A 15,758-nucleotide genomic window follows, 5' to 3' on the forward strand; every position below is an offset into this window, starting at 1 on the left:
AAGGTTTCTTCGAACACCAAAACTACAAACCATGAAAGAAAATGTTGATAAACTGGGAGACATCAAAATTTAATACTTTCATCCTTCAAAAGACAAAATTGAGAAAATACAAGGTAAGTTATAGATTGGCAGAAATCCACCACATGCATCAGTCACATTTATATATATAATATATATGTGTATGTTATAGATTCTGTTATAAGGTTATAAGGATAGATTCCTTATAATAAAGATTCCTTAAAACAGAATTGGAGGTTAGAAGTAAGATGGTTAAGTAAGATCTCTTTCACTGTCTCAGACATAATTTTGCAAAGGCGGTTACAGGCAGAGAGGCCATCTGCCCCAGTTTGCTGGGGGGCAATCTTGGCTTATGCTTTGTTATTAATGCTCCTTTCACTCTCAAAAGGGTCTCGCTCTCAAAAGGTCTCTAGACCTTTGACCTTGAGGGGCTCCTAAAGTCTCTTCAGGGACTCCTCATGTCTTCAGGACCACAAAATCTTTTCGAATTTAGAACACTATCTGTTTGGGTTCCGGAGATCTCTGGTGTCTCTCAGTCCTTGCTTCTGAGATAATTCCACTGATGCACACTGAGACCATTGACTCCATTCACCATCCAAGACATTATATACAGCTAAAAGCCAGGCAAAAAGACAAATCGAATGTATTAAAAAGCCAGAAACCTTGTCATTCTATTTGCTTTTACTCTCCTAGGAAAAGAGAATGTAAAAAGTGACAGGTCTTGGAAGGAAATGGACAGGAGGTGAGGGGTAGAGAAGCTTGTGCTTAGCTGAGATTAGCTGAGAGAGCCAGTGTGGAGCTGGGTGACGACACGGACAAAGAACAGTTAGAGGAGGATGTGTGTTAAACAGGGTGGGTCAGGGCCTCTCTGGGGTAGTGGCATTTGAGCAGAGATCTGAATGGAGTGAGGGTGACAATCATAGGACTATGTCAGGGTGGGTGGTGCACGCAGAGGGAGTGGCATGCCTGGGTGTCTCAAAGGTCCCTCTTCACATGGGTGAATAAGCCTCTCCCACTGAACACTGGTGATCCTGAAATTCTGATACTTTGCCTGAAAATGCACCTGAGAGTTACAATTTTTCCCATTATTTCCCATTTGAAACAATGGGAAAAATTATAATGCATGACAGGTCAAGCCAAGCCCCCAACACCATTTCCTGAAATCGAACTAACCACTTAAAATGCTGTCTTAGTCTGTTTGCTCTGCCATGACAAAATATGTGAGACTGGGTATTTTACAAAAAACGGAAACTTATGGTTCTGGAGGATGAAAAGTTCCAGATCAAGGTGCTGGCAAATTTGGTTTCCTGGCGAGGGCTGCTGTTTGCTTGCAACATGGCACCTTGTTGGCATGTCCTCCAAAGGAGAAGAGGAAGCAAGCCTCTTTTATAAGGACCTGAATCCCATTCACAAGGGAGGAGCCCTCGTGGCCTAGTCACCTCTTCAAGGACTCACTTCTTACTTCCATCGCACAGGCCATTGAGTTTCAAATCCTGAATTTTGGAGGGGATGCATTCAAACCACAGCAAATGCCCACCAGTAAGTATCAAAGCAGTGCGTTTGGAAGTAAAATGTTTAAAATATGGCTTCCTGATCACCAAATGATCAGGAAAGTTTTCAACAAATAGTTGGTTTGTTTGTGGCAACATGGCCACATCTGATTGCATATCCCTTTCATTGCTTCTTGGTGCACTGTTCTAAATGTGATTCTGATGTTCTCTCAATGGTAGTTGAAATGCTGCTTTTCCTCCATGGTGCTTTGAAGGAGATGCTGAATCTAATTTGGAGGCTACAAATATCGGTTTTTCTATGAAGTTTGAGTATTAAAAACAAAGTCATTTTATTGGGAAACTACTTACTGAAGAGACATTTGAAGCATGCCTGTATTTGTATTCTTGGGTTAGGAGGGATGTGAGATTTCTCTCTCTCTTTCTCTCTGTCTCTCTTTTTTCTAAATGTTTGTAAAAAGCCCCTACCCATCCTTACATACACACAGTAACATATACTGCCTTTTTTGTAAAGACTTATGAGAATTTCTCTACTGTATCAATATTAGGCAAAGCTCTGATTTGCCAACGTAATTTGGTTTCTTGCTTGTAGAGGAATTAAGAATCATGAACACTATGGAGCACTTTGAAATCCATGATTTTTAATCTTGACTTTGCAGAGGTTTGGGGGTTCCTTCAAGATGTTTTCATATACCTACAGGAGAAAGGGGTGAGGCATAAGGAAGTGGCTGGGATCCTTCACTTCCATTTTCCATACTGAACTTCTACACATGCTAGATTTTAAACAAAGGATAGTTTGAAAGCCACTGATGTAACTGATCACATTTCTGTCTTTGCACTGGCTGCCTGGAAGCTCAGAATCTAATTCTCAGTTCTCCACTGACAAGTGTCCAGGACCTTCTAGCCTGCATTTTGTGTGCAAATCTCACCTTGACTTTCTTTTGTTTATTTTTGCTATGTTTTCCTGTTACCTGCTTTTCCTGTTTTCTTTACTCTGCTGCCATATATATGGTTTTGTATGTTGCCTCAAATACTTTCTGGGAAGAGCCAAGGTTTAAGTGTATGTATTTAAATAATTGAATGCTTTTTCTCTATAGGTGATCTTTGCAGGTGGGAAAGGAATATATTTAGAAAGAAAGCATGATTTGTCAAGTAGAATTCACGTGTGTTTGTTGGATATGTATATACATGTTGGATATATTGGGATGTTCATAGTTTTCAAAGTTAATGTGGTTTTCTGGCTTTAGAGGACATTTACTTGGAAGACTGGGGGAAAATGTGTTTTACTCCAAGGTAGGCATGCCTGTGGTCTACACCACAAAGAATCTGTTTTATGGCTTAGCCCTTTCAGATTTTGCTTGGGATTAGTTTGCTGGTTGTTATCAAATGAGGACAAATACTTCTCAAGGAGATATCAAGGGAAGAAAGAGGCAGAAAGCGGGTGTTTCCACATAGGAAGGTGGCTGAATTTTCAGGGTCTTAAACAAGGATTGGGGGCTTTGAGTCCTATCAGCTTCTGCTCACCTGCTGTGACTATGTGGTTAAGGCCTTACTCTCACAAAGATAGGAATTCTCTTCCTCTGCCATATATTGGAATCACCTAGGAAGCTTTTAAAAAGGCTGATGCCAGCCAAGCACGGTGGCTCACACCTGTAATTCTAGCACTTTGGGAGGTTGAGACTGATAGATCACCTGAGGTCAGGAGTTCGAGGCCAGCCTGGCCAACATGGTGAAACCCTGTCTCCACAAAAAAAAAAAAAAAAAATACAAAAATTAGGCTGGCATGGTGGCACCCACCTGTAATCCCAGCTACTTGGAAAGGTGAGGCAGGAGAATCACTTGAAGCCAGGATACACAGGTCGCAGTGAACTGAGATCATGCCACTGCACTCCAGCCTAGGTGACAGAGTGAGGGTCCATCTCAAAAAAAAAAAAAAGACTGAAAAGGCTGATGCCACAGTTCCATCCCCAGAGTCTGATTTAATTGGCCTAGGATAGGGCGTCAGCATGGAGATTTTTAAAAGCTCTCCCTGGAATTCTGTGCACCCAGAGTTGAGAATCACAGTGCTAAGAGGAGGAAAAATAAAATTAATAAGCACCTGCCTCCTGTTAATCTCTCAAGGGTGTCAGAATGTAACGTGATTTATGAAATAATGGGTCAGATTCTGGGGAAGGAGTAAAATGGTATGAAGAAAATAGATTAACCCTTTGCATTTGATAGGGTACCTTTGGTTAACAAGTGTTCAAGATTTTTCTCCATTAGCTACAGGAAGAAACATTTCACATCCTGGCCAAGGATAGAGAGAGAGAGAGAGAGAGAGAGAGGTGTGTGTGTGTGTGTGTGTGTGTGTGTGTGTGTGTGTACAGACGATATATGTGTACGTATATACATATATCTTTCTCCATTGTAAATTGAAAATGTCCTAAGTTCAAAATGCATTTAATATGCCCAACCTGCTGAACATCATAGCTCAGCCTAACCCAGCCAAGACAAATTAAACACCTCTGGAGGTCATTAAGGTGCTCAATTTATAATGGCTTGGAGCACTTAGCAAAGATACCATGGGCAGTGAAGCTGTGTGTACAGTAATAATATTTGTTGAGCAATTGCTGGTGCCAGCTGCAGTCATAGTAGAAAGTGTTTTATGAGCATGAGCTCAGTAGATTTTCACAACAATAGTGTAAGATGAGTACTGTTATCTTCACTTTAGCAGTAAGACAATCAAGGCCAGGGACACATGTGCATTCTGCTTCTAGAAGCCAGAAGCAGGAGCCATCTCCAAGCCTACAGCAACAGGCCCATTGCTTAGCAGGCTCACAGGAGGAGAACAATCATGTTTACTGAATACATTTGCTTCTGTCTGAAGTTTGGGGAGTAGAGAGGGGAGTAAGCTATGACCAGAGGTGGGTCCAGGAATGGTGAAGCCTGATACATGTAGTTTGCAGTCCCTATTCTAGAAAAAGAATACAAAATTATGAATCCAAGATTAGATAAGAAAATGATTATTTCTTTAAATTCAGAAAAGAAATCACAACAAATTCAAAATTTAAGAAGCTGAGAAATACCACAAACATCACAAAATTCCCAACTCAGCTTTCCCCAAAAATGCTAGCTGAAGGGCAAGTTGGGGGTGGGGAATTGGAGTGAGTGGAAAGAGAGCAATCCCTACTGCCTGCAGCCAAATGCCTGAGGCAAAGGACTTCTGTACACTTTACACCAACAAGTCACCATCTGAACACTCTGCTAAGTCCCTCTCAGGGACTTAGAAAGGGGTCCCAACAAGTGAGGAGCCCAAAAACTTAACCTTCATCAGCTTCCTTGTGACCTTACAACTGGAATTGAAGACTGCTACAGCTCATGAGCAAGGACTTTGGAGTCAGCCGGGCCTGAATTTCATTTCTGGTTCGGACACGTTCTTCCTTCTTTAAGCTTGGACCAGCTCATTTGTGAAAAGAGTGTGCTAACAGCAACTACCTCGGAGTCTCTCTTGGGGATTACATGTGGTAAGGAAGAGCTGGGCACATTGGATGAACTTAAGGTTGCAAATAAAAGTACAAATAAAAATTAAATTGGAATCTCAAACAATAAATACTTTTTAAATATAAATATATACAACCGATCGCATAAGACATGTACTGCAACTGATGCCTCATTTCTCTGAAATTCAAATTCACCTGAGCGCCCTGTCTTTTACTGCACTTAACAAATGACAGTGGTTGATATTGCTTTTGGATTGAAGCACCTGGGTGTTCCACAGTGGAATTCATAGATATGAGAGAGTGGGTGAAGGGGTAGGAAAGGCTGCATAGTCTCCAATTAACATAGTTTATTGTCAGGGGGACTAAAAGAGGGGTGGCTGCAAGAGGATGGTGTAAGTGGGGCGCCTTGATTTGGGCATATAGGTGAAAGGGGTTATACCTCTGACTTTCCCTAATCCAGTTAAGTTCTTGAGACCTCAGTTTCCTTAGCTGTAAAATGGGTGAAACACAGAGGAGATCCCTGAACCTTTCTCGCCTAAATACCACACCAATGGCACTTCCTCATAATTCAGAAGTCACCTTCTCAGAGAGGTCTTCCCTAACTGCTCTAGCTAAAATTATCGGCTCCCTCCGCCTTTTTCATATATATAATATATATATTTAAATATTATATATATTATATATAAATTAAAAATATATAAAATATATATTATATATATACTCTTCATAGTAACTGTAACTTTCTGAAACCGTCTTGCTTCTTTACTTGGTTATTTGTATGTGGTTTATCTCACCATGTGAATGTAAGTTCCGGGAGGGCAGAAAACTAGTCTTGTTCTAGCTGAATCCCAGGAGCAGTACCTGGCGCCGTAGGTGCTCAATATGGTTTGAATGAATGAATGGGTGGTCGAGTGAATGAATGTTAGTGTCATTGTCGAGGTCCTCTCCGAGCAGTCGTTCCTTTCGCCGGGGTCGTGCCTGGCTTGCAGGAAGGATGTGCTGCCCCGGGGAGGGAGGAGGTGTGGGATGTCGGTGGGTGGGGAGGAGGCTGGGCCCTGGCCTCCAGGACCGGCGGGAGCGAGCGCGCTCTGCTCGGCTGCAGGCGCAGGAAGCCGCGCGGCGGCGGCAGCTGCAGGTCCAGAGCCCTGCGCCCCGCGTCCAGCCGCCGGGTGTGTGCGCCCGCGAAGCCCAGCGTCGCGCCTCGGCGCCCCCACGCGCCCACGCAGCGGCGCGAGGACCCGGGCGGGGGCAGAGGGAGGGCCCGGCCCAGGGAGGGGAAGGGGCCGGTCCTCCCCGCGCAGGCAGCAGCCGCGGCAGCCGAGGAGGCGGAGGCGGAGGCAGCGACAGCAGCAGAGGCAGCAACGTGCCCGCCGCAGTCAGCCCGGCCTCGTCGGACCCGCACCCGCCAGTCCGCACCGCGTCGGGGCGCCCTCTCCACTGCGCGCGGTGAGTACTGCCCGCGGCGCCCACCCCAGGCCGCCCGCCGGGATTCGCCGGTACCCCCTCGCCCTATGCCTCTTTCCGGCACTCGCCGAGCCGGGCCCCCGCAGCTGTCGGGGCGTTCTGGGGCGCGCGGGCCTCCCAGGGCCACGCAGGCACAAGGCCAGAGGGAACAGCAGCGGAGCCCCTCTCGGGAACGTCTCTCCCAGGCTCCGGGCCCCAGTGTCCCCCCATGCGCTTTGGGGCAACGACCCTGAAGTTTGCTCTCCCGCGCGCGGGACAAGTGCATGGCACGCAGGCGGTGTAGACGCGGCTGGATCCTCGGCGTTTTGTTCGATTTACGGTCCCGGAGGTTCGCGATGAGGGGTGCTCCCCTAGTCCACAAACTCAAGAGCTCAGGTAGTGTTTACCGGGTAACCAAGAAGCAGAGCCAACCGCTGGAATGCCGGGATGGGGCTGGAACAGCCCGCTGAGCCTTTGCCTTCTAGCTATTAATACATTTCTTTTCGAGAAAGTCCGTTTGCGCTCTCGGCCCGCTGTGGTCCAGTTCTGGGGCTTTGAACCGGGGCAGGGAATCCTGGCGCCTGCTGCGGGTAGAGTTGAAACTTACAAAAGTTCACATCCGAAGGGTTTTCAGAAGGAGGCAAGGGTTTTGTTGTAATGGGAGAAAGTGAGAAATGGAATTGCTTTTTAGTTCTGCGGTCTGGAGGTTAAACGGCCGTGCTGGCCCAAGCTCTTTCAATATATTCCTGCCTCTCCCCCCTCCAAATAAATAGTGTATAAGCTCAAGGAGTACTAGGAAAGCGCGACTGGTGAACGTACTCTTATCGCAAAATTCTCTGTGCGCTTTTCTCAGCTGTTGAACTGGAAGCGCCTTTTGCAGTGCGAGGTTCCTACTTCCCCAAAGCCGAGGCTAAGAGTTGACAGCGTGCACCCTGCTGCGTTCTGAATTCTTTTTAAAAAGCAAGACCGATGCTGCAGTTTTGTGGATACCCTTTTTCTTTTCTTTTCCCCTTCGCGGAAATGCTATGTAATCTTAAATTACTTTTTAAAATTAACGTGGAGGTATAAGTCACTCCGGGTAAGAGGTACCTTTTAATTACGAGGTGCAGTGGAAGAGGTGAACATCCATGTTTAGCTGTTAGCGAGGGTGGAGGGGCAGGAGGATGATTTACAAACATCATGTAAGAATTTGAGCGCTGAATTATGTCTGAGTTAGGGAGATCCCTTACAAAGGAAATTATAACCAGTGGACAACTGTATTTCAAGCCGAATCTATTAATTTCATGAGCCGTTTCTTAATTGAGTGAAATGTCTATGACCATAATAGACACAAAACTAATAAGCATTTGTTACCAACTAACATACACATATGACCATCCTGCTTACAAGAAATAAAATGTAAAAAGTATAGAGAAAGAGAAGGGGGGGAGAGAGAGAACCTCTTTTTCAAAATAATCTTTGTGAAAGAATCTTTCACAATTTTAGTCGAGAAATAAATGTTCATTTTTTTCCACTTTTCTTTATCACCTTAAACTCCTTCATCCTTTACATGTCCTTGCATTTAGACGCTCTCACACGGGTATGTTCTTCAATAATTCATATAACAAATAACAAATGATAGTGGTTTGAATCTTGCTTTTGACTAGGCACTAAATTGTTTGTATTAAAAAATCTCCTTGCTTTGGAGGAAATTCTAACTTTTGCCATTGTGAAAAGACCAGTGTGGTTAGGTCCAGAAGAGCCTAAAGTTTTTTTTAACTTTAAAGCAGTTTATACGTCTCCATTCTCTTGTAACTTTAGCTTCACAATATTATTCACTATTTTATCTTAAAGGAATGGGCATTTTTCTTTTCTGTCTTAAAATAGCTCACCTGGTATAGTGACCACGTGTATAACAATACTCTATAAACACATAAATCGCTTTCCCAATATTAAAAAACTAAAGGAAATATAAAATAAAAAGATGTGTATCTTAATACTTTAAGAATTTTTTAAAGTTTTAATTGCCGTAAGGTTTAGAATCTTTTCATGTCTTTTGTGTTGTATTAAACACATCATAAAGAGGTATGATTTGTTGACTCGTTATAGGATTACCATTTGGCAAACACGCCCGAGACACCACTGTTTCAAATATGTGGTATTACTTCTGCTTTAAATTGCATATAAGAGATTGCAAGCCTTGTTCCAGATGGATAAATTGATAAAATGCTAGCTGCCGTTGGGAGAATGGAAAAGCCCTCAGCAAAAAGGCTCTGTGGTATAGCTAAGTACATTTTGAATTAGGGTGAGCAAGCTATGGAGACCCCAGGGCTTGTGTAAAAAATATAGAGTCCAAGCACATCCACTTTAAGACATTTTTGGATCCTCCATGACAAGATGACTCCTTTCCCACAAAGAAGAAACCGTTTCCTTATTTTTTCAGTTACTTTTCCAAAGACAACTTGTGTCAGGCGCAAGAGACCAGAGTTATGCAGAAATCCAACCGTAACCAGCTCAGAGCGAAAACTCATTCTCGCTCCTTCCACCAGATGTTTTTTAGGTGTCCTCAGTTGGAATGCCCAGTTTGAAAGTAATTAGGCCAGCAATAAACTCCTTGTATAATAAAATCACAGGCCGTAATGGTGAATAAGTGAGGTTCCCAGCCGCTTATGACAGATGCCTTTCTGGGCAGAGAGAGAAGAGAGCCTGTGGCTGTCTGGAGAAAAATGAAGGGACTAGAGATACCTTTTTAGACACATTTGTTCCTAAATATCCACGCACACATCTTCTCAGTGAGGAAGAGTGGACGTTGTGACTGGAGTAGGATTTTGTCTTTGCTGGGCAGACCTCCTTCACACCAAGACGCTTGGGGGAGAATAAATTATAAGTATTAGGCAGGGTCTTCAGGTCACAGGTGTGTGCTGTGTGTTTGTGTGCAAAGGTTTGGGTAGAAGGATTGGTGGCACGTGTGTGGCAGGGTAAAATAACGTCACTGCTTCTCAGCTGGGCACAAGATGAAAATAAAGACTGCCTGGCCGGACATAAATTCCTTGGGAGAAAGGAGAACCTGCTCCCTCAAAGACTTTTGATCAAGGGAGAATTCGCCTAATGATATGATTTCCCTTATCTGTGAGGTTTGTGGCAGTGAAGGAGGTGGTCAGTCTGTTACCTCCAAAGGCTGGACTTTCTGACTGTTACTAAGACCGGATTTTGCTCGTGGAAGGAACCATTTTGCTGTTGTTGTTGGTTTTTGGTTGTTTTTGTTTTATTAGCTAACTGTTCTGGAAAAGGAGGTGGTAGCCTCTGCTCAAAAGGAATCTCTTTAGAGAGAATTAATCCCAGACTTGAGAAAACACAGCCTGTTGACAGAAACACACACACACACACAATTCCTCACTCACTCCCAACCCTCTTCCCTATCTCCAGCCCCAGAATCACAACTTCCTGAATGACCCACTTCTCCCTGTATCATTTGTGGCAATTCAAACAGTCCTAAATATACAAAGAAAGAAGATTCTAGTAAGTAAACAATTAGCAGAGAATTCACTGGAGACAATGCTTCATTTTCACTGTTTGAAGATGGTAACTGGCCTAATGGTGTTTGACTAACACCCTTTTCTAGTCCGCGGAGGACAAATCCCCTCCATCAGGTAGCAAATACTTGAAGTGACAGTGACTGAGGCTGCAGACCCACTTGTGTCATTGTAACTGAATTAGAGGGGCAGGAGCTTGTTCTTTATGGCATGCAATTTAAAATCAGTTTCAAGGTACCTGCCAGGTGTATTTAGAGGGGAGGGCATGTAGGAAGCCACAGGCTTGTACATTTATTTTCACTGCATTTTTCTTTTTGTTCATTTTCATTCTATTGGCTTCCTTTGTCATTTCTCTGACTCGCAAATTATATCCTTCTGTTTGATAGTAGTGAGGAAAATAGCTGTGTTTATTGAGAACTGGTTTGCCAGGCCCGCAGTCAAGGCTTCACATGTATTTTTTAAAGTGGATTCTTACCGAGACCCTTTGAGTATTATTATCATCATTCCAACTTTGTTAACAAGAAAACTGAGTCACAGGTCAAATGACCGACGCTGGGCCAGACTGAGTGAAAACGAAATCTAGGCTTTCACTTCTCGGCAAAATATGCCTTATCCATGTGCAATACAAGCTCTGGCTCGAAACATTTCTGCTATCATTTCCTTTGGAGGCAGACGCTGAATTTGGATGGTTTTAAATGCGCAGAGCAGTTATTTTCTGAACCTGCCCTGACATTTTTTTCACCACAGTCGTTTGAAATGGGGAAACAAAATCATATTAAATATTTAGAAACACAAATACAAACCTCTGTGAGCCATGACCCTTCGCAGATTGGGTATGGTTCTATAAAGGAAAATGACCCTTTATTTAAGGACTAATTTGATTTATTCCTTCAATACTAACGCTACGAATTTCAAGTCTTAAAAGAGTCAATAAATTTACCGGCAGTGGAAAGGCCCTAAAACATTACGGAAGACACAGCCCAAGTCAAGTTTACTGGAAGGTGCTGGATCACTATGGGTGGGTGTTGTTTCGGGGTTACATTTGGAGAGCATAGAATAATTTGGAACAGGTGGTGCGGAGAGTCAGGTAGCTGGAATGATTTATCTTTGCCTCTTTGAACGTTAAGGGAGGCCATTGGTTGCCTGAATCTGGAACCAGCAGGCTGTGGGTCAGTGGGGGCTGAGAGACGTGTCTTTGGGTCAAAATTTGGCAGGATCCGGGGCTTCGTCAGCACTGTCATCGCCTTTGGATGATAGTGGTCAGAACACAGATGTGCCTGCTCGTGCGTTTTTGAAAAGTCTGCCTCTGCCTTCAGATGTATGCAGAAATGTAAAACAGGAACTAGATGTACCACAATGCCAATTTAAACATCTTTAAAAATTAACAAAGGATGTCATAGAGGTTAGAAACTCTTTTGACATTTAGTATCCATAGTTTTGTGTCAGTAACATGAAAATGTGTGTCATTTCAATGGTGTTGGACTTTCTTCTTCGTTTTTCCTTTTGAGTATCTAGTAAAGTTACATTTTCTAAACGCCTGTGTTCCCAGATGTAACAGATATGAACATATCTACTTGCAGTCATTCCGAGGAGAACTGTCAACTCTCGGCAAATGTAACTAAGGGAAAAATGATAAAATCAACATATTTTTCCCCAAAGAATGAGGAACTGGAGGGTTTGACTACTGTACATGGCAACTTATTTTTGTCTCGCATCAGCTAAATCTGTCATCTCCCCTTTCTTTCCTATTCATCTCCCAAGAACAGTCTTTCATAACTGAAATATATACTGTATTAGCCAAAAGACATTTTAATTTTGTAAAGAAAAATCATGCCAGAGACAGCGGGTCTGTTTCAACCATTATTGTTTCTGCAGCCTGCATACTTTGGGTTTCATGGTAAGATGTGGGTTTGTCAAGAAAGAAAATTGCACCAAGAAGCTGTGCTGAAAACATATACACTTCTGTTTAAGAAATGAGAAAAACACGGAAAAATTCCACACGGTGATTGCTTTAACGTGAGTTTTAAATGTCATTGTTTGACTTATGTCAAAAAGCCCCTCTTAGCTAATTCTCACATACTCTGTTACCAACCATCTCACCTTAAAAACAGCAAATGTTGGACTTCATTTTGATGATCTTTGAGGCTTTTAGAGATATCCTTAGTCCTAGTGGAAACATGCCAAATTTTTAGATTGTGCAGGCCATTTTTTTAAGGTTACTTAGATATCGATTTTATTTTCTTGACCCAAAATGAGAAAACACGGGGAATTCTCAAAAGCTTTTTACAGGCCGCCATTCTGAGAAGAGAAGCCAAACCAACATGTATTAGGTCATGAGCTTGAAGTGCATAAATAAGCCCGATGAAGGTCACCAAAACAGGGTGAAAACCACTAGTTCTCGTTACCTCGGCCAACTCTAAATTCCTGCCTGTTAGACGTGTTTGCTTGAAGTGGACACAGAAACTGGGTTTCTGACCCCATGGTTGAAAGATCTCGATTTAACTTGGGTTCTGAAGGTGTCCTTGTGGTAAAGGGAGATGGGAAGCCTGACATTCTGGTCCACTCTCCATGGCTCCTTCTCATTGTTTCAGAGAAAAAGCAGGTTCTGGGGGCCATCCCTTACTCCAAAGCAGATGTTTCTTACCTGGTACTTGCATATGCAGAAATCAGAGGCTGAAAATGAAATGAAATGAAAATGCTCCTTCTGGTCAGTTTCTTCACCTCCCATTCCCTCCCTATAGTCACTTTGTGGATTAAGGTATTCATGGTTTCCAAAACAATTTTTTGTTCCTACTATGTTTCCTAGCATTTAAGATGCAAGGTATAAGTACACACCTCTAAATCTTTATTGATTGGCAGCTTCCTGAAATACAGAGTCAGAGAGTGTGTCCACTGCATCCTGAGATTGGTACCAACCCAGGTGCTGATGGAAATTCCACATAGGGAGAAAACGTCCTCTTCAGAGAGACAGGGTGTCAGTGCAAAGGGGTTATTTTCTTTTGTGGGTGTGTATTATTTGCACATATCAGGGCTTTTGTTTCAGGGTGTTCTAGAAACATTGATCTCTCCAGCAAAGGTCTGCATGTCCCTCTTGGTTGGGAAGGAGGTGGAGAGGAAGGAGCCCAGAGGAGGATCGCGCTCCTCTGGCCTTTTGTGTGACCCCTAGAGTAGAGGGAAGCCTCCGCTGCTCGGAAGGTGTCACATGGTGTAACAAGTTGTGACTCGTGCCTGTGTTGTCAACAGAGTTTTAGCCCCATCCAGACGTGAAAAAAATTGGAGCCCCGAAGATGATTCACCTCCAGTCTGCAATGGGCCCAAGCTGACCAGTGCCCTTCTCTTGCTAAATAGACCATACTCCCTGGAGGAGTTAATGGCTGGGGTGTGGAGAGAAGCGGGGCAGGAGGGGAGAAAGAATGCCTTAAACTCAGCAAATGTCTAAAACGCTCAAAACGTCTCTGCATTGCTCGGGCACCCACAAGAAAGACCAAGTGATAAAAGGACACAGAATCGGGCTTTTTTTTTGGTGGGGGGTAAGCACAGAGAGGTGGGGGGATTGCTAGTGGTTTGATCTAGAGCGGAGAATTTTTCTAACACCATGGGACCCCCGGAGTGCCTTGAGGAACCCAATTTTGAAAATATCTTCATGTGGCCTTACTGTCATTCCTTTGTGCTTGTTTTTAGTGAATTAGTTTTGGGGATTTTCTTTTGTTTTTTAAAAAAACAGAGTTGTAAGACTTGTTTGGGAATCACAGGTTTTATTGAATACTTATTATGTGCCAGGCACTGTGCTGTGGAAATACTTTATATGTTTTGACTCCAAATAGCAGTAAATGGAATGTGCTGCTGTGATAATTCCTATTTTACAGTTGTGGAAAGTAAGTCTGGGAAATAACTTGTCCAGGGTCACATGGCTTGTGTCAGAGCCAGGATTAAACCCAGTTCCGATTCCTAACCACCAGGATATCCAGCCTGCTCCCCTGGTGTAACAAGAAGTTCCCTTTAAAGTCATTCTCCACTTTCATTGCCTTATAGATATTTATCAGTGGTCAGGTAGAAAAATCAGGTTGAGAAAGTAAGAGACATCAGCAGATTCTCACAAGATTTTGAACCTGCTTTTATAGAAATGAATGAATGTTTCAAGCTGGACCTATGGAAGTAGTCATGGCATCATTGCAGTTAGTGGCCATTGCCCACGGCTGCTTTTGCCCTATAACTGCAGAGTTCAACAGGTACTACAGAGACCATACGGCCTGGCCCTTGACGGAAAAAAATTTCTGACCTCTAAGCTATTGCGATATGACAAGACAATCTTTGTAGGCCAGAACTGACATGGACTTGGGACATTTCATATACCATGCAATGATTCATTATTTATTTATCAGGTGTCTCTGATGTGCTTGCCACATTGCACAGTGATGGGAGAAAATTACCAAGTGCCTTCATGCCTTCATCCATTTACTTAACAACACTTATTTAGCTGTGTTCTGGGCTATTTACTGGAGAGCCAGAGGTGAGAAGGACCAAATCCAGCATCTCTGGTAGGAGGATCCCAGTGTGTTCTCACCAGCAGCCCATGGCTTTTCTTTCCTGAGGGTGTAGAGGGTGTTGACATGACTTTTTGAGCTTTCTATGTTCGAACAACACCTCCCTCTGTAGACCCTCACCCACAGAAGCCATGCCTGGCTCAGCAAAAGCAGTGCCCTGGCTTCTGCACCTAAAACTGCGTTAGGCATATGGTGCTTACCAGTGCCCCAGGCTCACTCAGGCTGACAGCAGCTCTCTGCTTCTCTCAATAAGTGGTGCAGAATGAGGAGGCACGTGGAGAATCAGACTTCCTGAACTTAAGCCTGGGTGCTGACTTTCAGCCTTGAGATTAAGAGGATGAGTGCAGGAGCCAGGCGGCTCAGGTTGCAGTTTCTCTCAGTGCTAACCTACTCCTGCATTTAACTTGGGGCAAGTCACCAGACTTTTTGGTGCCTCAGTTTCTTCATCTGTAAAGCAGCGTGAATAATAATGCACCTTGCTCAGAAAGCTATCGTGGAGATTGAGTTAATAAATATGAAGTGTTTGGAACTACGCCTGGCAAGTGGTATGAATTATATCAGTGTCGGCTACAGCTGTTATTATTATTTATGAATTTGACCTAGAGCAAATTACTTAGACTCTTTGGGATGATAATGATAATAGTAACAATAATAATAAAATAACTTTCACAGGGCCATTGTGAGAATATAAATGAGGCAATACATGGAAAACATTTAGCTTTGCTACACTGCCTGCCTACACTGAAAGTTCGATAAGCTAGCTATTCAGATTTTGAGGAACCACACACTGTCAATGCAGTATATCTAAGCTTTTGATCAGCTGAGTCCTTTTATGTATCAAGAAAATGTCCAGCAGTGGTCAATAGCACAGGCCCTGGACTCAGCCAGCTCTGGTCCGAGCCTGAGTCAGTCCGCCACTCACGGACTGCCATCTCGGGCAGGAGTCTGACCCTCTCACCTTCCCAGACATTGGAGACAGCAGTTACTGTTCCTGGGGTGGTTAGGAGGCTTAAAAGAGCGCTGGCACACACAGAGTGCAGAGCAGGGTGTTTGGCACATAGTAAGCACTCAATAAATGGTAGCTTGTATTATTATCACCCCCATTTCTTGCTGTACCCCCACCCCCAAGAACGCACTGAACATCAGTACATTTTAATTTAAAAATAAAAGAGCACATTTTAAAACTGCCAAACAGATTTAAAATAATATTCATTAAACAAAATTAAAATATTCTATTAAAGCCAGACTTTGGGC

At 43.4% G+C, this 15,758-nt stretch overlaps 1 protein-coding gene across 4 annotated transcripts in view; it reads left to right on the forward strand.

The window, feature by feature from the left end:
• Positions 1–6,099: 6,099 nt before the first annotated feature.
• EYA2 (EYA transcriptional coactivator and phosphatase 2) overlaps positions 6,100–15,758 on the forward strand; it is a 287,124-nt gene continuing 277,465 nt past the window's right edge. For 2 of the 4 annotated variants that reach the window (XM_002747615.7, XM_078371823.1), the window contains exon 1: positions 6,100–6,451. The gene's annotated coding sequence lies outside the window, so the exon portion shown is untranslated. Of the gene's footprint in view, positions 6,452–6,721; positions 6,845–15,758 lie in introns of those variants that run through there. The other 2 variants (XM_078371822.1, XM_054255424.2) reach the window with 2 other exon arrangements.

The sequence above is a fragment of the Callithrix jacchus genome, chromosome 5 (genome assembly GCF_049354715.1).
Source record: "Callithrix jacchus isolate 240 chromosome 5, calJac240_pri, whole genome shotgun sequence".
Lineage (NCBI taxonomy): Eukaryota > Metazoa > Chordata > Mammalia > Primates > Cebidae > Callithrix > Callithrix jacchus.